The sequence below is a fragment of the Acipenser ruthenus genome, unplaced genomic scaffold (assembly GCF_902713425.1).
Source record: "Acipenser ruthenus unplaced genomic scaffold, fAciRut3.2 maternal haplotype, whole genome shotgun sequence".
NCBI classification, from domain to species: Eukaryota; Metazoa; Chordata; class Actinopteri; order Acipenseriformes; family Acipenseridae; genus Acipenser; species Acipenser ruthenus.
Window position 1 is genome coordinate 1 of NW_026708020.1, and position 13862 is coordinate 13862.

The following is a 13862-nucleotide window of genomic DNA, read 5'->3' on the forward strand; positions in this document are numbered from 1 at the left end:
AACTTTATAAAACAACGTTAAAAATCGATGCCTCGCTACTCACCCAGTCTGCGGCAGCGAAGTTCACTGCCTCTGCAAAGTTGTACCCTTGGTTGAAGCCGCTGTGGTAAGCCCTGGGGAAGGTGATCACAAACTCCCCCGCACACTGATTGGTACGCACCACCTGGAAATGGAAGAGAGATAGGAGCGGGTTAGACCAACTGAGGAAAAGCAGAAAGGGAGGGGTGGGGGGGTGGGGGGAGAGAGTGAGTGTCTGTCTCTGTACTCACCGGAACCCCATCAGTATGTTGGGGTTCACGATGGTCTCAGTGTGTGTGTTTCTCTCTGTACTCACCGGCACCCCGTACCCCATCAGTATGTTGGGGTTCACGATGGTCTCAAGTGTGTGTGTTTCTCTCTGTACTCACCGGCACCCGTACCCCATCAGTATGTTGGGGTTCATGATGGTGACGAGCTGGTGCAGCAGGTCTGGCTGGCTTTCGAACAGTTCGGGGGTCAGCTTCTTCATCACCTCCTCCAGACGCTCCGCGACGAAGAGGGGACCCGTACCAGGTCTTGGGCTCCCCCCTGGAGAGAGAGAGGAGGAGGGGCTGGGGTTTAGACTCCGCAACACTTCAAAAGAAACAGCGAAACAAACCCAGACAGCTCTCTCTATCACCTAGGAGAGTAACAATATGCAGGTCCCGAGAAATGATCATTTAAGCATGGGACCGTTTTAAAATTTAGCACACTTGGGCTACATTCAGGGATCCGCCCTGGTGAACTACAGTGAGCCACACTGCTGCTTGCACCCCGATACAAACGATACAGACCTCCGTTCAGATACGATAGCTCCCCCCTCACCAGTGCAGGTAGTTGATGGAGTAGCTCTCCACTCTATCCCCTCTCCCCTCTCCTCTCTCCTCACCAGTGCAGGTAGTTGATGGAGTAGCTCTCCACTCTATCCCCTTTCCCCTCTCCCCTTTCCTCTCTCCTCACCAGTGCAGGTAGTTAATGGAGTAGCTCTCCACTCTATCCCCTCTCCCCTCTCCCCTCTCCCCTCCTCCCCTCACCAGTGCAGGTAGTTGATGGAGTAGCTCCAGTGGTCCTCGATGTGCCAGCAGAAGGTTGAGAAGACCATGCCCACGTAGAGCCAGGGCACCTTCATGCCCGAGATGTCAGCGTTGATGTGGCACAGCACAGACTGGTCCAGCACGGGCATGACATTCAGGTTCCACCCGCTGCGGGCGTACTCCTGAGAGTGAGAGAGCGAGAGAGAGAGAGAGAGCGAGAGAGAGAGCGAGCGAGAGAGAGCGAGCGAGAGAGAGCGAGCGAGAGAGAGCGAGAGATCAGCAATCCAGAATTAGTATGATCAATCACAAAGTGGTTCTCCTTACCATTCCCACACGCTGTTTATATTTGTATACTGTACTTCCACTGTAATACCACCATCATGCCAATAAATTACATTTGAATATGTCAAATAAAAATAACTCAAACTTCCTCCTCCTCCAGTACCAGCTCTCTCTCTCTCACCTCCTCCTCCTGTACCAGCTCCCTCCCTCCCTCTCCCCCCTCACCTCCTCCTGTACCAGAACACTCTCTCTCTCTCTCTCTCTCTCCCCCCTCACCTCCTCCTCCTGTACAGCTCCCTCCCTCCCTCTCCCCCCTCACCTCCTCCTGTACCAGAACACTCTCTCTCTCTCCTCTCTCCTCCTCTCTCTCCCCCCTCACCATCCTCCTCCAGTACCAGCTCTCCCTCTCCCCCCCCCTCCTCCAGTGCCAACTCCCTCTCTCCCTCTCCCCCCCTCACCTCTTCCTCCGGTACCAGCTCCCTCTCTCCCTCCCCCCCCCCCCCCCCCCTCCTCCTCCAGTGCCAGCTCCCTCTCTCCCTCTCCCCCCCCTCACCTCCTCCTCCGGTGCCAGCTCCCTCTCTCTCTCTCCCCCCCTCACCTCCTCCTCCAGTGGCAGCTCCCTCCCTCCCCCCCCCCCCCTCACCTCCTCCTCCGGTGCCAGCTCCCTCTCTCCCTCTCCCCCCCTCTCTCCTCCTCCTCCTCCAGTACCAGCTCCCTCTCTCTCCCTCTCCCCCCCTCACCTCCTCCTCCGGTGCCAGCTCCCTCTCTCCCTCTCCCCCCCTCACCTCCTCCTCCAGTGGCAGCTCCCTCCCTCCCCCCCCCCCCCCCCCTCACCTCCTCCGGTGCCAGCTCCCTCTCTCCCCCCCCCCCCTCACCTCCTCCTCCAGTACCAGCTCCTCTCTCCCTCTCCCCCCCTCACCTCCTCCTCCGGTGCCAGCTCCCTCTCTCCCTCTCCCCCCCTCACCTCCTCCTCCGGTGCCAGCTCCCTCTCTCCCTCTCTCCCTCTCCCCCCCTCACCTCCTCCTCCAGTACCAGCTCCCTCTCCCCCCCCCCCCCTCACCTCCTCCTGTACCAGAACACTCTCTCTCTCTCTCTCTCTCTCTCTCTCTCTCTCTCTCTCTCTCCCCCCTCACCTCCTCCTCCAGTACCAGCTCTCCCTCTCCCCCCCTCCTCCAGTGCCAACTCCCTCTCCCCCCCCTCACCTCTTCCTCCGGTACCAGCTCCCTCTCTCCCTCCCCCCCCCCCCCCTCCTCCTCCAGTGCCAGCTCCCTCTCTCCCTCTCCCCCCCCTCACCTCCTCCTCGGTGCCAGCTCCCTCTCTCTCTCTCCCCCCTCACCTCCTCCTCCAGTGGCAGCTCCCTCCCTCCCCCCCCCCCTCACCTCCTCCTCCTCCAGTACCAGCTCCCTCTCTCCCTCTCCCCCCCTCACCTCCTCCTCCGGTGCCAGCTCCCTCTCTCCCTCTCCCCCCCTCACCTCCTCCTCCAGTGGCAGCTCCCTCCCTCCCCCCCCCCCCCCTCACCTCCTCCTCCGGTGCCAGCTCCTCTCTCCCCCACCCCCTCACCTCCTCCTCCAGTACCAGCTCCCTCTCTCCCTCTCCCCCCCTCACCTCCTCCTCCGGTGCCAGCTCCCTCCCCCCCCCCCCCCCCCTCACCTCCTCCTCCGGTGCCAGCTCCCTCTCTCCCTCTCCCCCCCTCACCTCCTCCTCCAGTACCAGCTCCCTCTCTCCCCCCCCCCCCTCACCTCCTCCTCCGGTGCCAGCTCTCTCTCTCTCGCTCCCTCTCTCCCTCTCCCCCCCTCACCTCCTCCTCCGGTGCCAGCTCCCTCTCTCCCTCTCCCCCCCTCACCTCCTCCTCCGGTGCCAGCTCCCTCTTCCCGTTTTTCATCGGGAATCCGCTGCCGAAGTCCTTGGAGTGGATGTCGGCTCCGTACTCCACCGTGACGTCCTCCTCGATACTGCTAACCAGCCGCCAGAACTCCTTCTCCACCAGCTCCGTGGGGACCATCTGCAAGAGCAGAGACACAGGGTGACTATACAGAGATACACACGGAGCACTGACACAGAGACACAGGGTGACTATACAGAGATACACACAGAGCACTGACACAGAGACACAGGGTGACTATACAGAGATACACACGGAGCACTGACACAGAGATACAGGATGACTATACAGAGATACACACAGAGCACTGACACAGAGACACAGGATGACTATACAGAGATACACACAGAGCACTGACACAGAGATACACACAGAGACACAGGGTGAATACACAGAGACACAGGGTGAATACACAGAGACACAGGGTGAATACACAGAGACACAGGGTGAATTCACAGAGACACAGGGTGAATTCACAGAGACATACACAGAGACACAGGGTGAATACACAGAGACACACACAGAGACACAGGGTGAATACACAGAGACACAGGGTGAATTCACAGAGACACACAGAGACACAGGGTGAATACACAGAGACACACAGAGACACAGGGTGAATTCACAGAGACACAGGGTGAATACACAGAGACACACACAGAGACACAGGGTGAATACACAGAGACACACAGAGACACAGGGTGAATACACAGAGACACACAGAGACACAGGGTGAATTCACAGAGACACAGGGTGAATTCACAGAGACACAGGGTGAATACACAGAGACACACACAGAGACACAGGGTGAATTCACAGAGACACACACAGAGACACAGGGTGAATACACAGAGACACAGGGTGAATACACAGAGACACACACAGAGACACAGGGTGAATACACAGAGACACAGGGTGAATACACAGAGACACACACAGAGACACACAGAGCACGGACACAGGGTGAATACACAGAGAGACAGCACTGACAGGCACACTCACGTGGACGGGCATGTTGAAGTAATCCGCCTTGAAGGCGTCGGCCATCTCCCCGAAGCTCTGCAGCGTGTACTCCCGAGTCGCCTGCTCAAACCCAAACGCCTCGGCAGGGCGGGTGCACTCCTGAGAGGGGAGGAGAGAGAGAAGAGGGGGTTACTTATGAGAGAGAGAGCGGAGAGGCAGAGAGAGAGAGAGAGAGAGAGAGAGAGAGAGAGGGGTTACTTATGAGAGGAGAGAGAGGCAGAGAGAGAGGGGTTACTTATGAGAGGAGAGAGAGGCAGAGAGAGAGAAGAGAGGCAGAGAGAGAGGGCAGGAGGCAGAAGGTGTGGTAGTGTAGGGTTGTGTATAGCTAGGGGTAGGGTGTAGGGTTAGGGGTAGGGTAGTGTTAGGGAGGGTTGGGTATGGTTAGGGGTAGGGTGTAGGGTTAGTGGTAGGGTAGTGTTAGGGGTAGGGTTGGGTATGGTTAGGGGTAGGGTTGGGTATGGTTAGGGGTAGGGGATAGGGTGTAGGGTTAGTGGTAGGGTGGTCCTCACCTCAGCCACACACTTGGGGCAGCGCCAGTCCCCCTTGGGGGTCTCGGAGAGAGGGGGCAGGAGGCAGAAGGTGTGGTAGTTGTCGTCACAGCCGTCACACAGCAGCAGCTTGTCATCTTCATCCCCGCGAGCGCACATGCGACACACGAAGGAGTCCACCTGACACACACGCACACGCACACACAAGCACGTCAGCGGCTTCCACAGAAATCTTTGTGTGAGAGCGTATATTGTATAGTGTGTGTCTCTCTGATTGTCTCAGTGTCACTCACGGTCTGTGTGTTGCTCTGGTTGTGTCTCTCAGTGTCACTCACGGTCTGTGTGTTGCTCTGGTTGTGTCTCTCAGTGTCACTCACGGTCTGTGTGTTGCTCTGGTTGTGTCTCTCAGTGTCACTCACGATCTGTGTGTTGCTCTGGTTGTGTCTCTCAGTGTCACTCACGGTCTGTGTGTTGCTCTGGTTGTGTCTCAGTGTCTCTCACGGTCTGTGTGTTGCTCTGGTTGTGTCTCTCAGTGTCACTCACGATCTGTGTGTTGCTCTGGTTGTGTCTCAGTGTCTCTCACGGTCTGTGTGTTGCTCTGGTTGTGTCTCTCAGTGTCACTCACGATCTGTGTGTTGCTCTGGTTGTGTCTCAGTGTCACTCACGGTCTGTGTGTTGCTCTGGTTGTGTCTCAGTGTCTCTCACGGTCTGTGTGTTGCTCTGGTTGTGTCTCTCAGTGTCACTCACGGTCTGTGTGTTGCTCTGGTTGTGTCTCAGTGTCACTCACGGTCTGTGTGTTGCTCTGGTTGTGTCTCAGTGTCACTCACGATCTGTGTGTTGCTCTGGTTGTGTGTGTCTCAGTGTCACTCACGATCTGTGTGTTGCTCTGGTTGTGTCGCAGCCGCATGGTCATCTTGGTGCAGGGCTCCTCCTGGCTGGGGCTCTCTGGCTTCACGTCGGGGTGCAAGGAATCCCCCGAGGGCTTGAGGTCCCCGTCGGGACCCGGGGGAGGGGAGAGGGGCTCTGCCTTCACCCCCACACTGTCCTTCACCACCACAGTCTGAGGGAGCTCGTCTGAGACAGGGAGGGAGGGAGAGATCTCAAAATACAGAAGTGTGGCTCAGCTGTGTTTGGAGAGAGACAGCTCCACACACACACACACACAAACAGATTCCAGACACTCAACAGCTTGAGCCAAGGAATGTCCCAACCAAGTTTCACTGCACCTGTACCTTTCTTCCTCAGGGCCTTGTCTCGCGGCACCAGTCCCAGACCCATCATCTTGGGCCCGGCTCCGTAGATCTGCAGCTTCTTCAGCTCAGGATTCTTCTCAATGTCTTCCTCAGTGGGCTCGGGCTGCAGGAGAGAGGGGGGAGAGGGGGGTCGGCTATATGGTCTAAAGACAGTTCTGGCGGTACAGCGAGCGCTCAGTTCGGGGGTACTCACGTCAGGCTGCAGTCGGTTGGCCCTGCGCCCCAGGTTGATGATTTTGGAGGGGGGTACAGACTGCCTCAGGGGGATGCTGTGGGGTTTGTACTCCTTATCTTTCTCTTCACTGTCGTACAGCTGCCTGGACTTTAACTGCTACAGAACGAGAGAAGGGCAGAGAGAAATAAACAGATATAAAATGCGTTAAAGGCTATAAATGCATTCAAAAGAAAAAGCATGGTCGGGCTTTCTAAACCATAAAGAGTCGATTTGGCAAAACCAAAATACCAATACAAATTTGGCTCAAAATTTTCAACTATACAGCAGTGCCTTGTAAACCCCCAAATACAAAAAGTGGGTGAACAGCCCAACAGAAATCTTACAATTGGAATTTTGCAAAAAATATCCTGCAGGTTCACAGAAACGCCCCCAATAACGCCTGCAGACTGCAGAGAGAGAGGAGAGAGACTGAGGAGAGAGACTGCAGAGAGAGAGAGAGAGAGAGAGACTGCAGAGAGAGAGAGAGAGAGAAAGAGAGAGAGAGGGAGAGACTGCAGAGAGAGAGACTGCAGAGAGAGAGAGAGAGAGAAAGAAAGAGAGAGGGAGAGACTGCAGAGAGAGAGAGGGAGAGACTGCAGAGAGAGAGAGAGAGACTGCAGGCAGAGAGAGAGAGAGAGAGCTACACACAGTCTCCTATACACCTTCAGAGGAGACGTCAAACAAACGAGCTCCTATTGGAAGTGACTCTGCAGCAGCAGCAGCAGTTGCTGATGAAGCAGAGTTCACCCTCCAGGTCTCCAAGTTTCTAAATGACTCATCAATAATACACTGTTATCACCACAGACCTAACACAGTCCAGTACACTGCTGTGATGAATACAAAGACACACTATTGATATCTACACACACACACACTGTCAGAATATAAATGCATCCTTTTCAGTCAGTGTGTGTGATTGGGGTGTAGGGGTGTTACCGTGAGGTTGCCCCCCGACTGGAACATCTCGAAGGGGTACACGATCCTCTCGTAGTGAGAGCGCAGCAGGGAGCCGATGTTCTTGCCAGGGGGGTACCCCAATCTCTGAGCCACTCGCACCCAGCGTCGCTCCTTACAGACCGTCTCGTAGCCTCCCTCCTCCATCACTATCTGAGAACAGAGAGAGGGGAGAGGGGGAAAGGGGAGATTCTTTCAGTGTTTCTATTGAAGACGCTGAGAAAGACTTCTAGTGGAAACTGCCATTGAATTTATGAAGTTTCTTTCAGTGTTTCTATTGAAGACGCTGAGAAAGACTTCTAGTGGAAACGTTTGCCATTGAATTTATAAAGTTTCTTTCAGTGTTTCTATTGAAGACGCTGAGAAAGACTTCTAGTGGAAACGTTTGCCATTGAATTTATAAAGTTTCTTTCAGTGTTTCTATTGAAGACGCTGAGAAAGACTTCTAGTGGAAACGTTTGCCGTTGAATTTATGAAGTTTCTTTCAGTGTTTCTATTGAAGACGCTGAGAAAGACTTCTAGTGGAAATGTTTGCCATTGAATGTATTCAGTATTTAGTCTCTCTCTCCACACCTTGCCCAGGCTGTAGAGGTCCAGGATGCGTCTCTCAATATTGGGGATCTTCAGAGAGGATCCCTGGATCTCCCAGAACTTCGCAATGCGGTCCAGATAGTTCAGCTTCACACGAGTCTCAGCCTAGAAAGGGAGAGAAGAAAAATGTGTTTTTTAATTATTGAGTCATTTAGCAGACGCTTTTATCCAGAGCGACTCACAGAGACTAGAGGGGGTGAACTCTGCATCAACAACAACTGCTGCTGCTGCTGCTGCTGCAGAGTCACTTCCAATAGGAGCTTGTTTGTTTGACGTCTCATCCGAAGGACGGAGCACAAGGAGGTGAAGTGACTTGCTCAGGGTCACACACACACACACGTATAGTCCAGTCACAGTGAGCAGGGTTAGCTGTACAGTCCAGTCACAGTGAGCAGGGTTAGCTGTACAGTCCAGTCACAGTGAGCAGGGTTAGCTGTATAGTCCAGCAGTCACAGTGAGCAGGGTTAGCTGTACAGTCCAGTCACAGTGAGCAGGGTTAGCTGTATAGTCCAGTCACAGGGAGCAGGGTTAGCTGTACAGTCCAGTCACAGTGAGCAGGGTTAGCTGTACAGTCCAGTCACAGTGAGCAGGGTTAGCTGTATAGTCCAGTCACAGTGAGCAAGGTTAGCTGTATAGTCCAGTCACAGTGAGCAGGGTTAGCTGTACAGTCCAGTCACAGTGAGCAGGGTTAGCTGTATAGTCCAGTCACAGTGAGCAGGGTTAGCTGTACAGTCCAGTCACAGTGAGCAGGGTTAGCTGTATAGTCCAGTCACAGTGAGCAGGGTTAGCTGTATAGTCCAGTCACAGTGAGCAGGGTTAGCTGTACAGTCCAGTCACAGTGAGCAGGGTTAGCTGTATAGTCCAGTCACAGTGAGCAGGGTTAGCTGTACAGTCCAATCACACACACTCACCTCCAGCTCATTGAGTCTCTGAATTCGGGGAGTAAACCTGAAGTTATCCACATCCACTGCAAAGGGGGGCTGCCAGTCCTGAGAGAGAGAGAGGTTTTAGACATCCTCACAAAGTTCTGATCTAGTGTCTAACACTGGCACTGCCTGCTGTGTGCTGGGCAGAGCCTCGCTGTGCTGTCCTGTACACAGGACCACGCTGTCAAACCCTAATATAAAACCCTGGACAGAACTACAGCAGCTACCCAACATGGTGTCAATATAAAGTGCTGATCTAGCGCGCTGGGCAGAGCCTCGCTGTGCTGTCCTGTACACAGGACCACGCTGTCAAACCCTAATATAAAACCCTGGACAGAACTACAGCAGCTACCCAACATGGTGTCTATATAAAGTGCTGATCTAGTGTGCTGGGCAGAGCCTCGCTGTGTGCTGGACAGAGCCTCGCTGTGCTGTCCTGTACACAGGACCACGCTGTCAAACCCTAATATAAAACCCTGGACAGAACTACAGCAGCTACCCAACATGGTGTCTATATAAAGTGCTGATCTAGTGCATTGGGCAGAGCCTCGCTGTGTGCTGGGCAGAGCCTCGCTGTGCTGTCCTGTACACAGGACCACGCTGTCAAACCCTAATATAAAACCCTGGACAGAACTACAGCAGCTACCCAACATGGTGTCTATATAAAGTGCTGATCTAGTGCGCTGGGCAGAGCCTCGCTGTGCTGTCCTGTACACAGGACCACGCTGTCAAACCCTAATATAAAACCCTGGACAGAACTACAGCAGCTACCCAACATGGTGTCAATATAAAGTGCTGATCTAGCGCGCTGGGCAGAGCCTCGCTGTGCTGTCCTGTACACAGGACCACGCTGTCAAACCCTAATATAAAACCCTGGACAGAACTACAGCAGCTACCCAACATGGTGTCTATATAAAGTGCTGATCTAGTGTGCTGGGCAGAGCCTCGCTGTGTGCTGGACAGAGCCTCGCTGTGCTGTCCTGTACACAGGACCACGCTGTCAAACCCTAATATAAAACCCTGGACAGAACTACAGCAGCTACCCAACATGGTGTCTATATAAAGTGCTGATCTAGTGCATTGGGCAGAGCCTCGCTGTGTGCTGGGCAGAGCCTCGCTGTGCTGTCCTGTACACAGGACCACGCTGTCAAACCCTAATATAAAACCCTGGACAGAACTACAGCAGCTACCCAACATGGTGTCTATATAAAGTGCTGATCTAGTGCGCTGGGCAGAGCCTCGCTGTGCTGTCCTGTACACAGGACCACGCTGTCAAACCCTAATATAAAACCCTGGACAGAACTACAGCAGCTACCCAACATGGTGTCAATATAAAGTGCTGATCTAGCGCGCTGGGCAGAGCCTCGCTGTGCTGTCCTGTACACAGGACCACGCTGTCAAACCCTAATATAAAACCCTGGACAGAACTACAGCAGCTACCCAACATGGTGTCTATATAAAGTGCTGATCTAGTGTGCTGGGCAGAGCCTCGCTGTGTGCTGGACAGAGCCTCGCTGTGCTGTCCTGTACACAGGACCACGCTGTCAAACCCTAATATAAAACCCTGGACAGAACTACAGCAGCTACCCAACATGGTGTCTATATAAAGTGCTGATCTAGTGCATTGGGCAGAGCCTCGCTGTGTGCTGGGCAGAGCCTCGCTGTGCTGTCCTGTACACAGGACCACGCTGTCAAACCCTAATATAAAACCCTGGACAGAACTACAGCAGCTACCCAACATGGTGTCTATATAAAGTGCTGATCTAGTGCGCTGGGCAGAGCCTCGCTGTGCTGTCCTGTACACAGGACCACGCTGTCAAACCCTAATATAAAACCCTGGACAGAACTACAGCAGCTACCCAACATGGTGTCAATATAAAGTGCTGATCTAGCGCGCTGGGCAGAGCCTCGCTGTGCTGTCCTGTACACAGGACCACGCTGTCAAACCCTAATATAAAACCCTGGACAGAACTACAGCAGCTACCCAACATGGTGTCTATATAAAGTGCTGATCTAGTGTGCTGGGCAGAGCCTCGCTGTGTGCTGGGCAGAGCCTCGCTGTGCTGTCCTGTACACAGGACCACGCTGTCAAACCCTAATATAAAACCCTGGACAGAACTACAGCAGCTACCCAACATGGTGTCTATATAAAGTGCTGATCTAGTGCGCTGGGCAGAGCCTCGCTGTGTGCTGGGCAGAGCCTCGCTGTGCTCTGGGCAGAGCCTCGCTGTGCGCTGGGCAGAGGAGTGGGACCACGCTGTCAAACCCAACAGAACTACAGCAGCCCACTTCAAATATATAGAATAGTGCCTGTAAGTTCTGAAGCCCGTTAACTTCAATTACATATTATATTTATAGCCAATTAAAATAAATACTACGAGTAGATTCAGACACAACCCTGGATTCAAGATGAATAATACTATTAATATGCTAACAGAATCCGGATTTACACATCGTAATAATCAAAATCATAATGAATAGTCTCCTTGTACCATCTCTAAATGCGAGTCAAATGAGATGCATTCATTAATGGATTACATAAACCCTTTGCGATCTTACCGCCGGTGGTCTGATCTTGCAGATCCCGGATTTCTCTGCGATGGGGCGGATTTTGGCGATGTACCCCAGCGGGTCTGAGAATTCATCCCGGGTCGGTTCGAAGACGGGACACTCCGGGGGCGGCACGAACTCGTCCGACTCCATCGTGACACTCAAATCAAACCGAGCTCCTGGAAAACGGGTAACTGTTGTAATTAGACATGGGGGGGGTAAGGCTGCACAGTTTTAAATCTCTGAGTTGTCCTTCTCCGTCCTAAACAAACGGAAGCAGCGGACGGACCGACTCCCCCACTCCCAAAATCACAATAGAAACAGATCTGTTTTAAACCCAGCCCATTTCAACAACCCCCCCCCCCCCCCCCCCCCTTTGTATATATAATCCAAAAAAAAAAAAAGTCAGTGTCGCCCCCAACTGGCTACTGTGGGAGTCTGCAACTGACGCCTTTATCGTGTCTATTTCTTTAAAAAAAGCTGCTTCGTTATAAAGTCTTGTAATTGTGGATACAGTACACCTGGGTTTAATGCACAGCAAGAAATTAGGTCAGCACTCCTTTCAAAAACCGTTTACACCTTGCAAAACAGCAGATTGGATTCAGTTATTTCTTTCCAATATAATAATTCCAGATGTCACGTTTTGGAATACAGAAATGTATTATTATTATTATTATTATTATTATTATTAAAGTATCTGTGGCCAATCCAAATTAAATTCTAATAAAAATAAAGTCCACAGAAATACCCAGGGGTCAGGTTTCAATCCTCTAGTTTTTGCTTTGTAGATAATCTTCTCGGACCCCGAGTTAAGAAATACAGCAGCTCCCGGATTAATAAAACACATTTACACAGTGTTGATACCCGGTTTAATTATATATTTATCGTGGCTTCAAATGCGCCTCTCGATTTATACTAGTTTTTATTTTAACACAACCTTAGATCAGGGTAATGAAATACAAATAAGCCGAGGACACCGGGTCTGGGGGTCTGTGTTTACTTCTATCGCCAGTGTCGAAATGCTTTTAAAATGTGTTATTTATTTATTTATTTTATTTTTTATATCAAGTCTTTGAAGAAAGTTAAGTTCGTGTGGGTTTGTTTACCTTTCGGGTTGCCTCTCTCTCTCTCTCTCTCTGATGACAGACGGGACGTGAATTTAAAAAAAAGAAAACGGTTTCCACAGACAAACACGTCTTTTATTTCGCTTGAAGAGAAACGAAGCAGATCCCTTATAATTATAATAATTATTATGGTGATTTTTACTCGACTGTACCCGGGGTCTCGTCTCTCTCTCTCTCTCTCTGTGTCAAACGCACCAAAAAGACCTTAAAAAAAACCCCCACCGGTCGTCCGGTTTGGTTTTATAAATTGTATAGATATATTTTCATTCCATCGTTTTCATTTGGAGACCTCTCTCAGAAACGGTGAGTAAATTGTATTATTATGAAGAAAACCAAAAAAAAAAAACCAAAACAACGCCTCCGTTTCCTCTCCGTCTCTCTCTCTCAGTTTCTCGGTTCACCCCGCCGTAGTCCCGCAGACGGAGTTCGAGGTGTGCTGTATTAGATAACGTTTCGCTGCGTGTTTTTTTTCTTCTTCATTATTAGTATTTAATAGTTTTTTAATCGGCTTTTCTTCTTTATGATTCCTCTCCTCCGCTGCGCTGCCGTTGCCGAGCGGCCATCTTGATTCCATCACTGCCCCTGCGGCGGCTTTGCCAATGCCAGGCGTCCCTCCGCGCAGGCAAGCAGTGCCCCCTTCTCCGCCTCCTGGCTCCTTCACCCCCGAAAACAAACCCCGACAGCCCGGCTCGGCGACTTGTCTTCTCTTCAGAGGGCTGAAAACTTCGGTGACGGCAATCTTTTTTTTTTTATGTTTGAAGTGAAAGATGTAAACGTGACGCGCAGTGATACGCGCACACAGGCTCTGACGGTGGAAGGAAGGACCGGCAGCTTGGAGCGTCGTTGCCCTCCTGCGTGCTGACGTCACGGCGCAATTGTTCTGCGCTCTCTGACGCCCCCAAGCGGCCGAGAGACAGATAGCACGACTTGCTCTATTAAAATCTATTATTATTATTATTATTTATTTCTTAGCAGACGCCCTTATCCAGGGCGACTTACAGTCGTAAGCAAATACATTTCAAGTGTTACAGTACAAGTAATAATACAATTAAGAGCTGTATTACAGAATAATACAGATCAGTGAGTCCGGCAGTCGAGACCGAAATATGGATTTCTTAAGAGAGCTGTATAAATTGATCAATTATTTTCGTCTCGTTTTAAAGGAATGTTTAATAGATTTTTCCACAGTTGCGTAGGTGGGACGCGAACCCGGGACCTACCGCTCTGAAGGGCTGATAGCGATGTACAGAACAGCCAGACTCCCTTGCTGGAGGTGCTAGCTGGCTTGGGTCTTCATATCTGATTGCATGACCTACCAGACAACCCCTACCGCCGTGCACGCTGTGAGGAGCGAGCGGTTTCTATACATCGCTGTGCATTAAAACAGTTGCTTTAATGAGTTTTGCAAAAAAAAAAATGAGAGAGAGAGAGAGTGCATGTTTCCTTTTGTAACAAAAATATATACTTATCATGCAAATCCATATCTGAGGAAAAAAATATCTGCAGTCACTTGATCATGCAGG

At 51.7% G+C, this 13862-nt stretch overlaps 1 pseudogene; it reads right to left on the minus strand.

The window, feature by feature from the left end:
• Nucleotides 1-392: 392 nt before the first annotated feature.
• LOC131728659 (lysine-specific demethylase 5C-like) lies at nucleotides 393-13123 on the minus strand (annotated as a pseudogene).
• Between the last annotated feature and the right edge of the window lie 739 nt (nucleotides 13124-13862).